At 37.9% G+C, this 16,648-nt stretch overlaps 1 protein-coding gene across 1 annotated transcript in view; it reads left to right on the forward strand.

Moving 5' to 3' along the window:
• Window positions 1-16,648, forward strand: part of GTF2F2 (general transcription factor IIF, polypeptide 2, 30kDa) — a 176,871-nt gene that overhangs the window by 59,420 nt on the left and 100,803 nt on the right. The gene's annotated exons all lie outside the window — the stretch shown is intronic.

The raw sequence follows: 16,648 nt of genomic DNA on the forward strand, positions 1-16,648 counted from the left end.
GGTGGGTGTGGGAGTTCCTATGGGCCTTGGTGCTGCCTGTGTTCAGTACCTACTTATAGCGCTCTGGTAGTGTAGTGGTTACGAATCAGGCTGCTAACCTCAAGATTGGCAGTTTGAAACTACCAGCTGTTCCGCGGGAGAAAGCTGAGGCGTTCTGCTCCCGTAAATATTTGCAGCCTCAGAAACCTTGTGCAGGGTCACTATGAGTCTGAACTGACTCTACGGTACTAACAACAACTCAACGACACCTAACATCAAGCATATTACATATGGTGGTAGTGGTGGTGGTTTGTGCGCCGTGGAGTCAGTACCAAATTACATCAACCCTATATAGGGTTTCTGAGGTGAGCTTGAACTGCTGACCTTGCAGTTCAAACCGACTTTGCAGTCCAGCTCATTAGCTCATAGCGCCACACCAGGACTCCACATCTGAGAGTGGATAGTGGGTTTCAACTGCCCACCTTGAGGTTACTAGTACAGTACTTAGTAGTGCACAGTGCCACACCAGGGCTCTCCCTTAGCCCTGCTGTTGTTGTTAAGCTCCATCAAGCCAGTTTTGACTCATAGCAAGCTTGTAGGGTTTCCTAAGAGCAGTTGGTGGATTTGAACGGCCAGCCTTACGGTTAGCAGTCCAGCACCCGACAGCACCACGTCAGGACTAACAGCCATTGATCTGCTTTCTATGTAGATTTGTTGGGTTTTGATCTTTCCTATTAATGAATCATACAGCATGTGGTCTGATAGGACTTGACTTTTCATTTGGCACATGCAATGTCTAGGCAGTACCAGTAGTGTCACTTGAACCTGTCTAACTTTTGAGGGCATAATGTGAATCAAGATCAGTCCAAGGCTGATCCCTTCAGTGAGGTGGAGCTCAGATATACCTCCACTCGCCAACCTTTTTAAACATTCTGCTTCTGACACCAGCTGTCCCTTTCTGCTTCTCCTCTGGCTTAAATAATCTGTTGCAAGGGCCACACAAAACTCACAAACCACTTACAGTTAAGTGGTATACTCACGAACAGGGTATAATTTAGCACCTGGAAAACATGTAGACAAAATCGTTTTCTGTGCAGGATGGATCTGTTAGCTCCTCTTGGCACGATGGGCTTCCCCTCAGCCACGTAGTCCGTGTGGCTAGCTCCCACTGTCTGCAGCGTTAGAGCAGCCATACAGCTCTTTCAGGAGATGCTATGCCCCCTTTTCTCAGCTGCTTCCTGCTGCTTTTCTTGCTCTTTTCGGTCTGCTCATCCCTCTAGGGTCTTCTATTTACCATCTCTGCCTCACTAATGGTATTTAATGGTAACTTTGTATCTAGTCTGCTATTAAATCTATCTGTCCAGTGAAGTTTAAATTTCACCTATCTTGTTTTGTTGGTTTAAAAATTCCTAGGTGTTAACAATTGGGGCTGTTTTTTAAAAAAAATCTACAACAATTTTTCTTACAGATGTTTTCCAGACCATTTTTTATTTCTGTAAAGCCCATCCAATTGTTTTGTAGTCTGTATCTGAGAATTTAGTGTCTGAAATCTCTTCATGTATTTTAATTGTGCATGTTTTTGTGTTAGTACTAAGTCAAGGGTTCTATTTTCTTGGCTGTGTGTTAGACCTTATATTTGTAAAACTACCTATACAAATAACTTGTGACTTCCAGTGACAGTTCCATCCTCAAGAGGATTTGCATTTGCTTCACCAGGCACTTGGAATCACTATCAGCCACTGTAGCCAGTGTTTCAACAGTTTATTGCTGTGTAACAAATCCTTCCTAAACTTGCAGACTCTAAACCAGGTTTCTGTCGGTTGGCTGGACTAACCTGGGCTTCTGCTCCACATGATACAGAATTCAGTCATTCCTGCATCTGTGTTCAACTGGGCGCTCTGCTAGAGTGCAGTGTGTCCAAGACTGCCTCACTCATCTGAGAACTTGGCATTCGACAGACTACATTGCCTTAGTTCCCTGTGTGGCCTCTCTTCAGTGCTCTCTCATCATTCACTAGTCTAGCCCAAGCTTCTTTTATAGGGTGGCTGATTTCTAAAAGAGCAAACAGGGAGGCTGCCAGGTCTCTTGAGAGCCCAGCCTGGAGCTATTGCAGCATCTCTTCAGCTGTAGTCACTGGGTCAAAAAGCAAGCCAGCTGAAATTCAAACCGTAAGGAGGGGAAATCAAGTTCACGTCCTGATGGGACTTCTTGTTGTTGTTCAATGCCATTGAGTCAATTCTGATGCGTAGCAACCCTGTATCGGGTTTCTGAGATGTGACTGGTGGGTAAGCGCCATGTCAGGAGCCCTCTATGAGACAAGCAGTGTGCAAGTATTGGGAGGGGAAGTTGTTGATAGTTATCTTTGGAGATAACCTATTGCAATCACATTAAACCATGTTCTAGGTTTGAAGTTGCTTTGATATGATAGCTCAGAGCAGTAAGGTGGCCTTGTAATTTACTTTCTTAGCTGAAACATTTTTTAAAGTAAAGAGAAGCACTGTTTTTAAGTATGTTAGAATTCTCAGACTCTTGCAGGCAAAGTAGTACTCATGGTCTACCCTGGTTAAAATTCATTAGGGGCTTTTCCACTTCCCTAATCCTGGTACTTAATTGTGCTCATGAGGAATCTGTACATAGACCAAGAGACAGTTGTTTGAACAAAACATGGGAACACTGAATGGTTTAAAATTAAGACAGGTGTGTGACAGGGTTGTATTCTTTCACCATACTTTTTCAACCTGTATGCTGAACAGATAATCCAAGAAGCTGGGTTATATGAAGAAAAACTTGGCATCAGGATTGAAGAACATCTCATTAACAATCTGCGATATGCAGATGATACAACCTTGCTTGCTGAAAGTGAAGAGGACTTAAAGTACTTACTGATGAAGATCAAAAACTATGGTCTTTGGTATGGATTGCATCTCAATTTAAAGAAAATAAAAATCTTCACCACTGGATCTATAAATAACATTCTTATCAACGGAGAAAAGATTGAAGTTGTTAAGAACTTCATTCTTCTTGAATCAACTATCAACACTCATGGAAGCAGCAGATAAGAAATCAAATGACGTATTGCATTAGGCAAATCTGCTGCAACAAGACCTTTTTAAAGTGTTGAAGAGCAAAGATGTCAGCTTGAGGACTAAGGCGCGCCTGACCCAAGTCACGGTATTTTCAATAACTTCATATGCATGCGAAAGCTGGACAGTGAGTAGGGAAGACCGTAGAAGAATTGATACCTTTGAGTTATGGTATTGGAAGAGAATATTGAAAGTGCCATGAACAAACAAATCTGTGTTAGAAGCAGTGCAGCCATAGTGCCCCTTGGAGGCCAGGATGGCCAGACTTCATCTCTCATACTCAGACATATTGTCAGGAGGGACCAGTTGCTGGAGAAGGATATCATGTTTGGTAAGGTCAGAGAAAAAGAGGAAGACCCCCAGGGAGATGGATTGGCAAAGTGGCAGCATCAGTAGGCTCAAGCGTGGCAACAGTTGTGAGATTGGCCCAGGACCGGGCAGTATTTTGTTCTGTTGTGCATAGGTCTCTATGAGTCAATACTGACTCTGTGGTACCTAACAACAACAACAACAGTCCTGGTATAAAGAGTCCTGGTAGTGTAATGGGTTATGAGTCTGGCTGCTAACCAGCTACTCCTTGGGAACAAGATGAAGTTTTCTGTTCCCATAATGATTCATTGCTTCAGAAAATCCTACACAGTGTCACTGTGAGTCAAAACAGACTCCCCAGCACCCAAGCTAACCACAAGATCAGCAGTTCAGACCCACCCAGCCAATTCTTGGAAACCCTATACAGGGTCCCTAAGGGTATATAGAGCTTTGGGATTATAACTTCTTGTGGTTTGAAACTTCCCTTAGAATTCCCACCTTGTGCGGGTTCTGGACTCTTATTTCCAGTTTCCTTGCCTGGTGACCCTGTTGAAATAATTTCTCATGTTTACTGCATTGGCACATGATCTTAGAGAGTGTTGTTTTCCCTATATTTGGGGGAAATAAGGCTCTGAGGGAGAAAGAACTAACAATCTATTCTTTTTTTTAAAAAATGTTTTATTGTGAATTATGTGATAGTTTGCATGGGAGAACATTCGCTTTACATTCATCTTATTGTATATCGTTTCATTGCTATTGTGACAATCCCCTCCATGCATCATCAACCAACCAAAGGGTATACCCTGCAAGCATGCCCCCTGGTTGTCAGCACACAGCCCTTCTCCCTCTCTGGGTCTAGAGTCCCCAGCCGCTCCATCTCTCCATGTCATCATCTATGCCTCCATCGCTGGTGTCACTGCTCCTCTGGGTAGGGTCTCGCACTCTGCTCTTCTTCCTTGATGGACAATCTATTCTTGTAAAGATTGACACTATTGTTAAGTGTCACTGAGTCAGCTCCTACATATAGTAACCCTTTATAGGTTTTCCGAGGAGTGGCTGGTGGACTTGAACCAACCTTTGAATTAGCATTCCAGTGCTTACACTATTGTGCCACATCAGGAGTCCCTTGTAAAGAATTACAGCCTAGAAAGCCGTATGGGGCAGTTCTACTCTGTTCATAATGGGGTTGCTCTGAGTCAGGATTGATTCCGCACCATATGACAACAGCAACAAGGCCTTATTAATTTACGGCCTTTTTAAAAATGCTTTTGAGATCTTACCCAGTGTTTATAGTTGATTTTTAGTAGGAGATTTGATCCAATAGCTTAATCCACCATTCTAGTCACAATTATAGTTAATGTACTCGAAGTAACAAAAGAAAAAAAATTGAAAAAAATGATGACTGTTAGACAGATACTTCTTTTTCACAAAATATGTAAATTCCATTGTTAAAGTGCTGTCGAGTAGGTTCCGACTCATAGCGACCTTGTGTAGGGTTTCCGAGGAGTGGCTGGTGAGCTTGAACTGCCAACCTGGTAGTTTAAATGGATCTTATGGTCCAGTGCTTATCCTACAGCGCCTCCCAAGGATTCCCTCTAAAGTTGTAGGCAGGGAAGAATTAAGGATTAAAGCCATCATGCATGTATGGTTTTTTAATTCCGTGTTTTTTTCATTTTTCAATCTGTGGATTCTCTGTTATGAAAAGTTAGAAAATTAATTCTTTCCCTTTAAACACAATTTCTCAAAATATATTGCTTATATTTTTACCAGGTGACCTCTTTAAAAATTAGCATTCTGTTCTACAACTAATTTCTCTGCTGTTTAACCTTAGTTGTTGTTGTTGTTATGTGTCGTGGAGTCAGTACCGACTCATAGCAACCCTGTACAGGGGTTCTAAGGTTGTAAATCTTTACAGGAGCAGAAAGCCTCATCTTTCTCCCGCGGAGCAGCTGGTAGTTTCGAACTGCTGACCCTGAGGTTCGCATCCCGATTTGTAACCACTGTGCTACCGGAGCTCCTTGTTTAACCTTAGTTGTCATTGGAACTAGATTAGCATTTTCTTCTCGTAATTTGATCGTGCCATCTTATTCCTGACTTTTTTATTTTCATTCGTCTCTTCATTGCTTGCCTGTCAGCAAGCATTGTGCCCTGTTTTTTCCCAAAAAGATATTCATGGTGTTTGTTTGTTTGTTTTTTAGACAAAATGCATGTGCTCTTTTCAGCTACATTACAGAATTTTATTTTATACTTGAGACACACAGTATTTTGTGTCTATGGTAGATATATGTATTAAATACTTGATATGCATATAAATTGCATACTTGCATATCTTTTTATGTGTGTATGTGTAGATATTTGCTTGTAAAATGTATATGTGTGTGTGTCTAAAAAGACACATCTTTCTTTTGTTCCTTACAGTAGTGTTCTGGGCTATTAATACATGCTTGTTTTCGGAATTGGTTCAAAACATTCTTATTGAAGAATTGATTTACTTATTGAACCATACTTTCTTTTCCTTTTCTCTTTTCCCCACATTTCCTGTCTTTATTTCCTTTGATGTTGAAATCTAATTTTTAGTAAGTATATACTTTTGTCTTAATTCAAGCTCTGATTTAATTTGTTCAGTATTACTCCTCTGATGCAAAACATAATTGGTCATTTTATTTTTCTTTAACTCTGTGTGTTTGTAGCAGAACAATTGTACTGTTATTTCTACATGCTGATTTCATACAGGCATTGGGTTACTAGTATTTGACTTACATACAACCCATAGTTATGAGAATCAACTCCTGTAGAAATTCAAGATACATACAGTGGTTGTTGTTATTGTTGTAAGCAACCCTGTATAGGGTTTCTGAGAAGTAGCTGGTGGGTTTGAACCGCTGATCTTGCAGATAGCAGTCCAGTACTGATTCTGCAGCACTATGTAGTCATTAACAAATCAAAGTGCTGTTCAGATATCCAGGCATCACTGCTTGCCACACACCTTCCTCCCTTCTCCATGACTGTTTTAAAGGAAAGGGTTATACATTTCAACTGTGGCAGCTTGGAATGTAGTAATTCTCTTATTCACAGTAGTTTTAAGGGAAGACGCTGTTATTTAATAAATCAAAGGGTAAAAAACTTGCTAAGAGAGATCTTTTGGGCAATCCTTAAACAAATAGCTTAGAGTGTTTTTGAACATGTCACTCACTTATTTATTTATAAACATTTGTAATGTTCTTAAATAAAAAAACAGTTTACCTGGGGGTGGGGGTGGGGGAAGACTAAATACCTTACCTCTGCGGTCAAAAAAGTTGTTTGATGAACACTGTTCTTGATAAAGGGAGAAGGAAAACTGGCATTTTGTTTTCCAAGCGAGAGGGAGAATTGAGGTGGACGGAAGGTATGTTGTAGTCATTGACAGTAGTCGGCTCCGGAATGTGAGTGCTGCTGCTCCTCAGTCTCTCACTGGAGACTTCCGTATCTTAGACTTTCTTCTTTGCTAAGCTTCAGTCTCTGCATTTGTAAACTGGACTTAGTAATAACAGAAGTGTTTAGCAAAGTGTTTACCATGAGGTTGTTATTCTTATTATTAAGTGCTGTTGAGTGGTTTCTGACTCACAGAAACTCTGTAAAGGGTTTCCGAGGAGCAGCTGGTGGCTTTGAACTACTGACCTTGTGGTTTGACGTCCAGTGCTGATTCTACAGTGCCACAGTAGGACGTGAGGTAGTGCTTAGTAATCGTTGTTGTTGTTGAGTGCCCTTGAGTCCTTTCCAACCCATAGCAACCCTGTATAGGGTTTCTGAGGAGGGGCTGGTGGGTTTGAACCACTTATCTTTGGGTTAAAACTGACCTTGCGGTCCAGCGCATTATCCTGCAACTCCACACCAGTAATCGTAGCTGTTGTTGTTAAATGCCGTGGAGTAGGTTCCAACTCATAGTGACCCTGTATAGGGTTTCCGAGGAGCAACCTTGCATTAACTGGAAGCACCACACGTTAGTGACCATTTATTCTCTTTCTTTGTTGTTCTTTTAAACATTATTTTTACTATTTACTATTTTACATGTTTAGTATAACTCCATAGTAATTTGGGCTAGAATTTTGAAGATATGAGTAATAGACTTGCAATTAAGGGTCTTTGACATCAAAACAATATTAAATAAGTGTCCAGTGTAAACATGTTTTTTAAATATGGGTATAAGAACATGTTACAGTAAAATTTAAATGAAATCTACCGTTAATGTGAAACCAAGATGATATCTTTAGCTAGTTGTAGGTTCAATCCGTAAAGTGTTACCATTAGTCCTATAATTCTTAACTTGGATTTATAACAGATTGGTAAGAACTACTTTATCAGGCAAATCTGCTGCAAAAGACCTCTTTAATGTGTTAAAAAGCGTAGATGTCACTTTGAAAACTAAGATGGAACAGAGCCAAGCCATGGTATTTTCAGTCTCCTCATAATGTGCACAAAAGCTGGGCAATGAATAATCAAAACTAAAGATGAATTGATGCCCTTTGAAATGTGGTATTGCAAAGAATATTGAATTTACTATGGACTACCAGAAGAATGAACAAATTTTCCTTGAAAGAAGTATAGCCAGAATGTTCCTTAGAAGGGAGGATAGCAAGGTTTCATACTTTGAATATGTTATCAGAAGAGACCAGTCCCTGTAGAAAGACACCATGCTCAGTAAAGTAGAAGGTCAGCGAGAGAGAAGTTAAAGACCTTCAGTTTGATAAATTGACACAATGACTGTAACAGTGGACTCAAACACAGCAATAATTGTGAGGATAGCTGAGGATTGAGCAGTGTTTCCTTCTGTTGCACATACAGTCAGTATGAGTTGGAACTGACTCCATGGCATTTAACAACAGGTTATCGGGCATCGTCCTTGAGTGCTTTGGAAGAATATTTATTAGTCTTCTTTCTGCTTGGTTATTGAATACACTATAGGTGTCTAGAAGCTAAAAGATGTTTCCAAGGCAACAGTCTGGGCTTTCTAACTGTAACTGTATTGGTTGTCCTTGACATCTTTTATTTCTTAGTTTGCCAATTTTCAAAATACTTTTTCTTTCCAGTAGACTCTTACATGTATTCTTGCGTTGAGTCTGCTGACAATTTATAATTTACCTGCCAGGAGCTTAAAAATACGTTTTAATAAGCACTAACATTTTCTCTCTTAAAGCTGTATAATACAGAAACAATAAGTAAATAATTAGAAGAAAATGTAAAAGAAATCTATTAACCTATGGTTTAATGGGCACTGTCTTGAATGGATTATTAAATTATATATCTATAACCAGAAAAATTTACCAAGAAGCATCCTTTGGGTCACTTTTTCTCTGATTTTAAAAAATAATCAAGTGTGCTTTAACATCTGTAACCCAATATTTTCACTCGTGTTAAAAAAAAAAACCTAGACATTGCTTTTCTTGATGCTTCTGTCTGTTGACATGTTATTGGGAAAAATATTTGCTTGAATTGCTTTATAACAAAATTTTAATATGGAAAATGAGATAATAATGCTAGTTACTAGGAGAACAAATACCTGTCCTGTTTGTTAAAGCTGCATCCCCCCCTCCTCCCAAGTCTGAATGCCAGCTCCTTATGTATACTCACTTCTTCATTCAAACATTACTGTTTCGAAGAAATTGTCCAGCCTTACTGCTTCCAAGGAGTCCTGGTATAATTGTAGGATAAGCACTGAACTGCTAATCACAAAGTCGGTGGTTCAAACCCATCAGTGACTTGTCAGTAGGGAGATGAGGCTGTCTGTGCCTGTAAAGATTTACAGTCTTGGAAATCCTATATAGGGTCGCCAGGAATTGGAATCGACTCGGTGGCTGTGATTTTGGTTTTGGTATGTTTTCCAGCTTTCAACAATTCATTTTTCAGTCTAGGTTTCTCTTTCCCCAATTTCAGAGCTTTCTCTGTCCTAATATTTAAGCTTCCAGCTGTACAAGAGCAGATGCAAGATGTTTTTTGATCTTAAGTGCTTGATGCTGTGACAGTACAGGGAATCAGAAAAGGATTATGCCTGCTCCCGCTCTACCAGACTCTTCCTTTACCTCAAAAGAGTAGGGCAGTGCAGAATTCACATCATACAATTAAATTAAGAAATTCGTAAATGCTGAGGTCTGCAAAGGGCACATTATGGGCACTTGAAATATTTTTAAGCCAGAGGATTTAAAAAGTATGTGACTGAGAAATAGGTTCCATTCATCAAATAACAATAAAAACATTTTAATTTAAAAAAAAAAAAAAAAAAGATGAGGACAGTTGGCTGTGTCTCAGAAATCTATAAATTTGTTCCCTTGTTGGTGTGGCGCTGTAGGATAAACACTGGACTACTTACCCCAGGTCAGTTATTCAAACCCACCCATCACTCCTCAGAAACCCTTTACAGGGTCACTCAACATCTCTGGTGGCACAATGGCTGTTTGGCTGCTAACTAAAAGGTTGTTGGTTTGAACCCACAGTGACTCTACAGAAAAACCTTGGCAGTCTGCTCCTATACAGGTTATAACATAGGAAAGAAACTCTGTGGGGCAGTTTTGCTCTGTTGTGTGAGCTAGAATGGACTCAACAACATACAATAGTCGCTTCATCTGCTTAGAGATACCCTGTTTTCAGTAACCCCACTTACTAAAAGGTGATCCATGAAATAATTTTTAGCACACTTTCAGAACTCAGTTGTTAGTTGTTATTCTGGATTTGACAGATGCTCAATCCAGTACTGTTTCTGGAACTGAATGAGGAAAATCAGCTTAAATCACAGAAGCTCCTTTCCTCGTCATTCCCTGACCTCTTAGTTACCCCTCTTCCCTTTCATACTTGTGACCTCACACCTCTTAGAAATGGATTTCCTGCCCCCTTTTTGGGGGGCCTTGTAGCGTACTCTTCAGGCAGGAGCCTGGGTGTGACACTGTAGGGTAAACACTGGAACACAGGTCAGCTTGAATAGCAAGATCGGGAGTTCAAACTCACCAGCCGCTCTTTGGAAACCCTGTACAGAGTTGCTATGAGTTGGAAACAACTCGATGGCACTTAACAACAACAATGACATACTCTTCAGGCAGGCTGGATTCCCTTTTGGTTCACTTTGGCTTCTTCCTTATTTTAAACTAGAATCTCGGTGTGTAGTCAGTGGATGGAGGTGCCATCCTTTCTTCAGTGATAACCTTGCTGGTGTTCCTGGCCTTTGTCCCGGGCAAGTTGCATAACTTCTCTAGGTCTCTGTTTCCTCATTTGTAAAACAAGGTTTCTAGTAGCATCTACCTCTGTCTGGTGGTGGTGGTATGCCGTGGTGCTGGTTCCGACTCATAGCGACCCTGCATAGGGTTTCCAAAGCTGTAAATCTTTACGGGAACAGAAAGCCTCATTTTTCTCCAACGGAATGGCTGGTAGTTTCGAACTGATGACTCTGAGGTTAGCAGCCCTGCTTGTAACCCAGGAATAAGTATATATTGTATAACAAACATACCAAAACATCAGTGACTTAAACACAAGTTTCACAGGAAGTTCTGAGGTGAGCTCAGGTCTGGTTTGGCAATTCTGTGGTCAGTGGCCGCCCTCTGTGTGATCCAGAATGCCTGCAAAATGGGCAAGAGGGAGAGCCAAAGAGTTCATCTAGCTTCGTAGCTCTTTAAAGGACCACATGCAGAGGTCACTCTTTAGAAGCTCTGCTTATATTCCTTGGTAACTTGACCATACCTAGCATGCCCAGAACATTGGGAAATGCAGGTTTTTAGTTGAGTAACCTGAATCAGGGTTTGGCTACTAAACAAAGAAGGGGAGTATGGGTATTGGGGAAATGATTAGCTGTCTGAGCTTTCAGGAGATCACTCATGTCAAGTGCTTAGTACAGTACCTGAGATATTATAACACCTCAGCAAATGCCAGATATTATTATTTCCTGTGCAAAAGCATCTGCTTTCCAGCACTTCCCGCTTCCTCAGGCTTTTTATGACTCACTCACATTCTTTCCCAGGGGGAGTGATCTTTTTAAAACACCAAAGTACCTGAAACGTACAGAAGCAAGCAGAGATGATTTCTTTGAGGGGTAGAGATAGGTAGGTGGTGGTGGTGGTTCCCTTGTTGGAAAACCATTTGTCTTTGTAGAAGCGGCTTCAGCTTTTCACTTCATTGGTGATTCTCGACGTTGGTGGGATTGATTGTCTATTTTTACCTTGGTGTTGAAGTCTTTAACTGCTTTTCCTTTCTATTGCCTTTGAACCAAAATATCATTGTGTGGAACATATTAATTTAAACAAAGATGTATTGAATTAATGTTAATTCTACGTGAACATTTTTATTACACTCTTGAGTTAAATGGAGAGATTTAGGGTGGCACAGAATGAAGATTAGGAATTATTTTATTTCAAACATAGCCGTCTGCTTCTCAGTGTTAGCTGTCAATTTTGCATATATCTTATATAGGCACAACTTTGTTTTTCTATCTACATAGCAAGTAGGGAATTGTGTAATGTATATCACTTGTTGTTGCTAAGTGCCATCAAGTCGGTATTGACCCATAACGACCTTATGCACAGCAGATCTGAATGTATATCATAGTGCCATGTTACTTAATAGTAAGAGAAGAGGTAACAGTGAAACCTCCTTTTTCTTGTCTCTCCTTAAGTACAATCTGCTGTATATCCAGATAATCTAGATTTTTTAAAAATATTGACTCTCATGCTATTTTTTGACTGGGATATAACAATTAAATATACACATATCGTATAGGCTTATGGTTACATTTAAAATTGTTACTGTTTTAAAAGTAAGTCTCCTATAACTTTCAGATCTTTTACCGTATTAATATTTCCTTAAACTACTAAGGAAAGTCTTCCCTTTCTCTTCTTCTGGCTCTTATTATAGGCATTGCTTAAAAATCTGTACAGGAACCTTCTTGTTAGTTACCGTTTTTTCAGTGTATGAAGTAAAACTGCTCATGGGTTTTCCAGACTCTGACCTTTTGGAAGCAGATCACTAGACCTGTCTTCCAAGGTACTTCTGGGTCCAAACAGCCAACTAAGCTAGTAGCTGAATGCTTGTTTAACCTTTTGCACCACCCAGGAATTGCCATATACACATATGTGTGGATACCCATATACATGGATCAACACAAACCAGCCAAATCCCTGCCATCAGGTCAATTCTGACTCAGAGCAACCCTGTATAGGGTTTCTGAGGCTGTACAACTTTAGGGCAGAAAGCTTCTTTATATACATGTATAGTATCTAGGAAAAAATAGACAAAAATCAAAACTGTTTTGTTAGGGTGGTAAGAATATGGGTATTGTTTTTAATGTGTTCTTTCAAAATTATAAATGACAATTCATCAAATGATAGGATAAAGTACTAAAAATTCTAAATGGTCTAGATCTTTCTAAATGAAGTCATAAAAGGTTATCAGATTCAGGCAACTACTGAGATGAAAGTATCATTCAGCATTTCTTCAGAAACTTAAAATTAGCTAGTAAATATTTGCTACAATGAAGTAGAATTAGTGGGGTGAAATTAAGGAATAATCATTGGGCTTGGTCAATTTAAAATGGTAATGATATAGGGAAATCAGTTCTAAGCTTGAAGACAGTGATCAAAATAACTTCTGAATGTTAATCCTGCCTTCTCTTAGCTTTTCCTCTCTTATTCCTTAACTCCCCCTCAGTGGTTCTGAAATATTTTCAAAAATTAAGCGATCTCATTTTTTAAAAAATTACTATTAGAAGTTACTTTTAAATAACTGAAAACTCTGGAATCCTGAGTTTAAGAAAACCCATCATGCTGTTCGGTTGACTATTATATTTTTGCTAGGGACATGTAATAAACAGATCTGTTGTAATTTGTCTCGTTTTTTAATATCCAATTTAGGAGTGTTTTCCTAAACTAACTAGTATTGAAATAAAATTAGTTTCCATATTTTACATATAAAATATTTAACATGCTTTCTTGAAAATTTTAATTAAACATATAACAGCTTAAAATATTTATACCTGAGATTGTTATTTGATAGAAATTCTTGAACCATTGTACATTTTTGTTAAGAGGGGAACTAGGAATGTAATCACCTCTGTATAAATTATTTTAGGCAATTAACATTTTTTATAAATTTTTTCCCCAGTGGACTTTCCTTTATCACCAGTCTGATAATAATTTTTAATATTAGCATAAGCAAAATAGGATTAGCAAGATATGTCTGCTACAGAAGAAGCCATTAAATTTCAGAGTTATAATACAAAAAGTTTCTAAGTTACATGCTGTTTTGGATGGTTCATATTACACTGCTGCTTTATTAGCAAGGATAATTATGATTCAGATGCTGTAATTTTAACCTTGACTGACGTCATTGGAGTTTAGGTATTTAATCATATAATACATTAGGATTATGTTTAGGATTTCATTACCAGATACATTACTCCTGACTGATTTTTAATTGCTGGTAAAACAGCTGCTGTGATGATTTTGCTGCCGTTGATTTTTTTATATTAAGAGATTATAAAGGTCCCAAGAAACTCAGCATATGCATTTTTAAAGTAATACAAATGAAAACAATTAAAAAATACATATTGCATCTTTTACAGTATTTCTTCACAGTGTTAAGCATGTGTTTGCTTAGAGTCCTCAGTTCTGTTCTTGTCTATGTAGAAAGTCTGTCGTACGCTCTGTACTTCTCTGCCTGCTGTTGCATGGCTGGATGAAGAAACTTATATGCTAGAGAAGTGGTAGGGTGCTAATAGCCAGTGCTTACTCCAAGTCTGAGATGGGTAAGGTACTTAACATACGATTTGAGATTTCATTTAAACCCTACATAAGCATTGTCAAGTCGTCAACTCCATTCTTCTAAAAGGATTTTTTAAGGTCAGAGAAGGTAAGGATCTTGCTAAATTTAAGGTCCTGTAACCAAGAACTGAAAGTTATGGAACCCAAGTCTGATTACAGAGCTTGTCTAATTATGCCGTAATTTTTCTCATGTCAGTTGTGGATTGTATGAGTCATAAAAAGTTAAGTCCTTTCAGCAAACCTGATAAGTGAAAAATCTAAATTTACCTATAGTCAGCTTTAAGATATTCTTTACTTTTATGAGATGATTCAACTCATGTTCTTTAAATGACACGACACAACATTTAAAAATAATACATGTATTTCCACAATTCAGTTTCCAAGTAGTGTTTCAAGAATGCTTTCATCATGAGATTATATTAAGTGAAGCAAACCTATTTTTGGGGATTATGTATTCAAATCTACTTCATGACTGCATGTTTTGTGCTTGAGATATAAGAAGTCTGCAAAACCAGATGTGATGGTCCCTGCTCATTCCAGAAGTGGCATGCCAGAGGTTCCAATCTTAGTTCCACCTCTTACTAGCTGGGTGATCTTGGAAATGTTTAAGTCTTTGTTTCTTTATCTATAAAAGGGAAACACTAATAGTACCTCTCTTAAGGGGAATGTGAGGATTAATTGAGATAATGCATATTCCTAGTATCTGCTATATCACAGCATCTGGCTTATAGGAAAACACTTCATAAATGTTACCTTTTGTTATCTGAAAATAGCACCTGAGAATAAGTAATTTTCTTCAAAAACAAATCAAGCTGACAGATTATTTAGTGTCATCATTTCAGCCTGGGTCAGTACTTGCCTGGGCATTACTTAAGAAGTTTCATTAAAGTTTCCTTTCATGTTATTCTGCTACCGCCATGTGAAAAAAATTGAATGTAGCAAAACCATATGCCTATTTTTAGTTTTCATATTTTTAAGACGGTACTATAATCACAGTGTGGGATAATTCCAAATACAAGTGTATATATGCAACTCTACAGCCTTTAAAAAACAAACAAAAAACCACCTTTCTTCTGAACAAATAAGTTAAAAAGTTATTTTGTGATTTATTCTTTGAAGCAGTATTTATTATTAGGAAAAGATTTGAGGAAGAATTCTTCAGTGACTACAAACAGAAAAATTACACGACAGCTTCACTCTGACTTGTCATTGGTATTTCCTGGGATTTCTTGAGTTTTCTGAATGGAAGTGAATTCTAAGTATTTTTAGAAAATAGATTTTAAAAGCAACGTATTTTTCTCTAGATTTATTACATAGTAGATAGACACATGAGTATGCAAGCTCAGGAGCAAGTAATTTTGCATTAGGAAAGGATCATTTATAAAAGTGACACAGCTAGTCAGATTTTCTTCTAGATCAGTTATCTTAGATAATGTGTTTTAATCAAAGGCTTGAGAAGAAATTAAATGTATCCAAATATTTTTTTTAAAGATATATAAATGAAAACCATTACATTAAAAGTAGTAGTTTCCAGTAATAATAATTTTATAATGGCAGTCTTTTTGTGACTTGATGCCAAAACCTTATTTGTAGTACGTCTAAAGGGATTTATTCAGTTATAGCTCCTGTAGAAACAGATGTCAGAGGTATTTTTAACTAGCTGGAATAAAATCTGGTTAGAGAAAATCTTGCTTTGACAAGAAATTTCTACCAGTTTTTCATTATCCAAGTCCACATGCCAAGGAATAGCCAACTCATAACCTGGAGAGGGATACGTGTACATAGTATAATTGCTATGACTGCTAAAATGCATTTTACTGGGTTTTCTGTATCCATATTCCTTTAAACCCTAACTAAGTCATTTAGAAATACATGAGAAATAATCAGATGTTTTAGGAGAACCATTTTTTGTTGGTATACATAGACGATGATTGTGGAATTAGTGTGTAATTTTTTTTAAGGTAGGTTTTTAGTGTGGATTTTTAAAGATACACTGTACCAATAATTTTTAAAGGTTTCTTTCAGACTGTACAGCCAACTTTTATGTCACCTCAGATGTTGTAACTGTTTTGAGGATGAATGCTAGCTTTACTAATTTATTCTAAGCTTTTACATATAATAACACTTTGATATATATGCTAATTAAACTATGTAACCCCAATCGAGATTTTCAGAAATCTCTTGAAGTTTATTAAAGTTAAAGTCTAGGTACCAATTTCAAGGGTTTCATTTTAAAGAAGCACGTTTAAGATACAATTTGTTCTTGGACACTAAAGTGGCATAGAAATGTTGCAGCTGCTCTTAGGGTAAGAAAAAAGTACCATCACATTAAAAGCTAGGTTAAAACTGGATAATTATCACTGAACTTTAACATATAAAACTTAATTTAAAAATACCTTTTTATTTAACATGAAGAAAACTTACAACAGCAGCCGGTGTCTGAGATTTAGTATCAAATTAGGTATTAAAATGAATCAACAGTTTCTTTCATAAGAATGATGTTTA

The sequence above is a fragment of the Chrysochloris asiatica genome, unplaced genomic scaffold (assembly GCF_000296735.1).
Source record: "Chrysochloris asiatica unplaced genomic scaffold, ChrAsi1.0 scaffold00022, whole genome shotgun sequence".
NCBI classification, from domain to species: Eukaryota; Metazoa; Chordata; class Mammalia; order Afrosoricida; family Chrysochloridae; genus Chrysochloris; species Chrysochloris asiatica.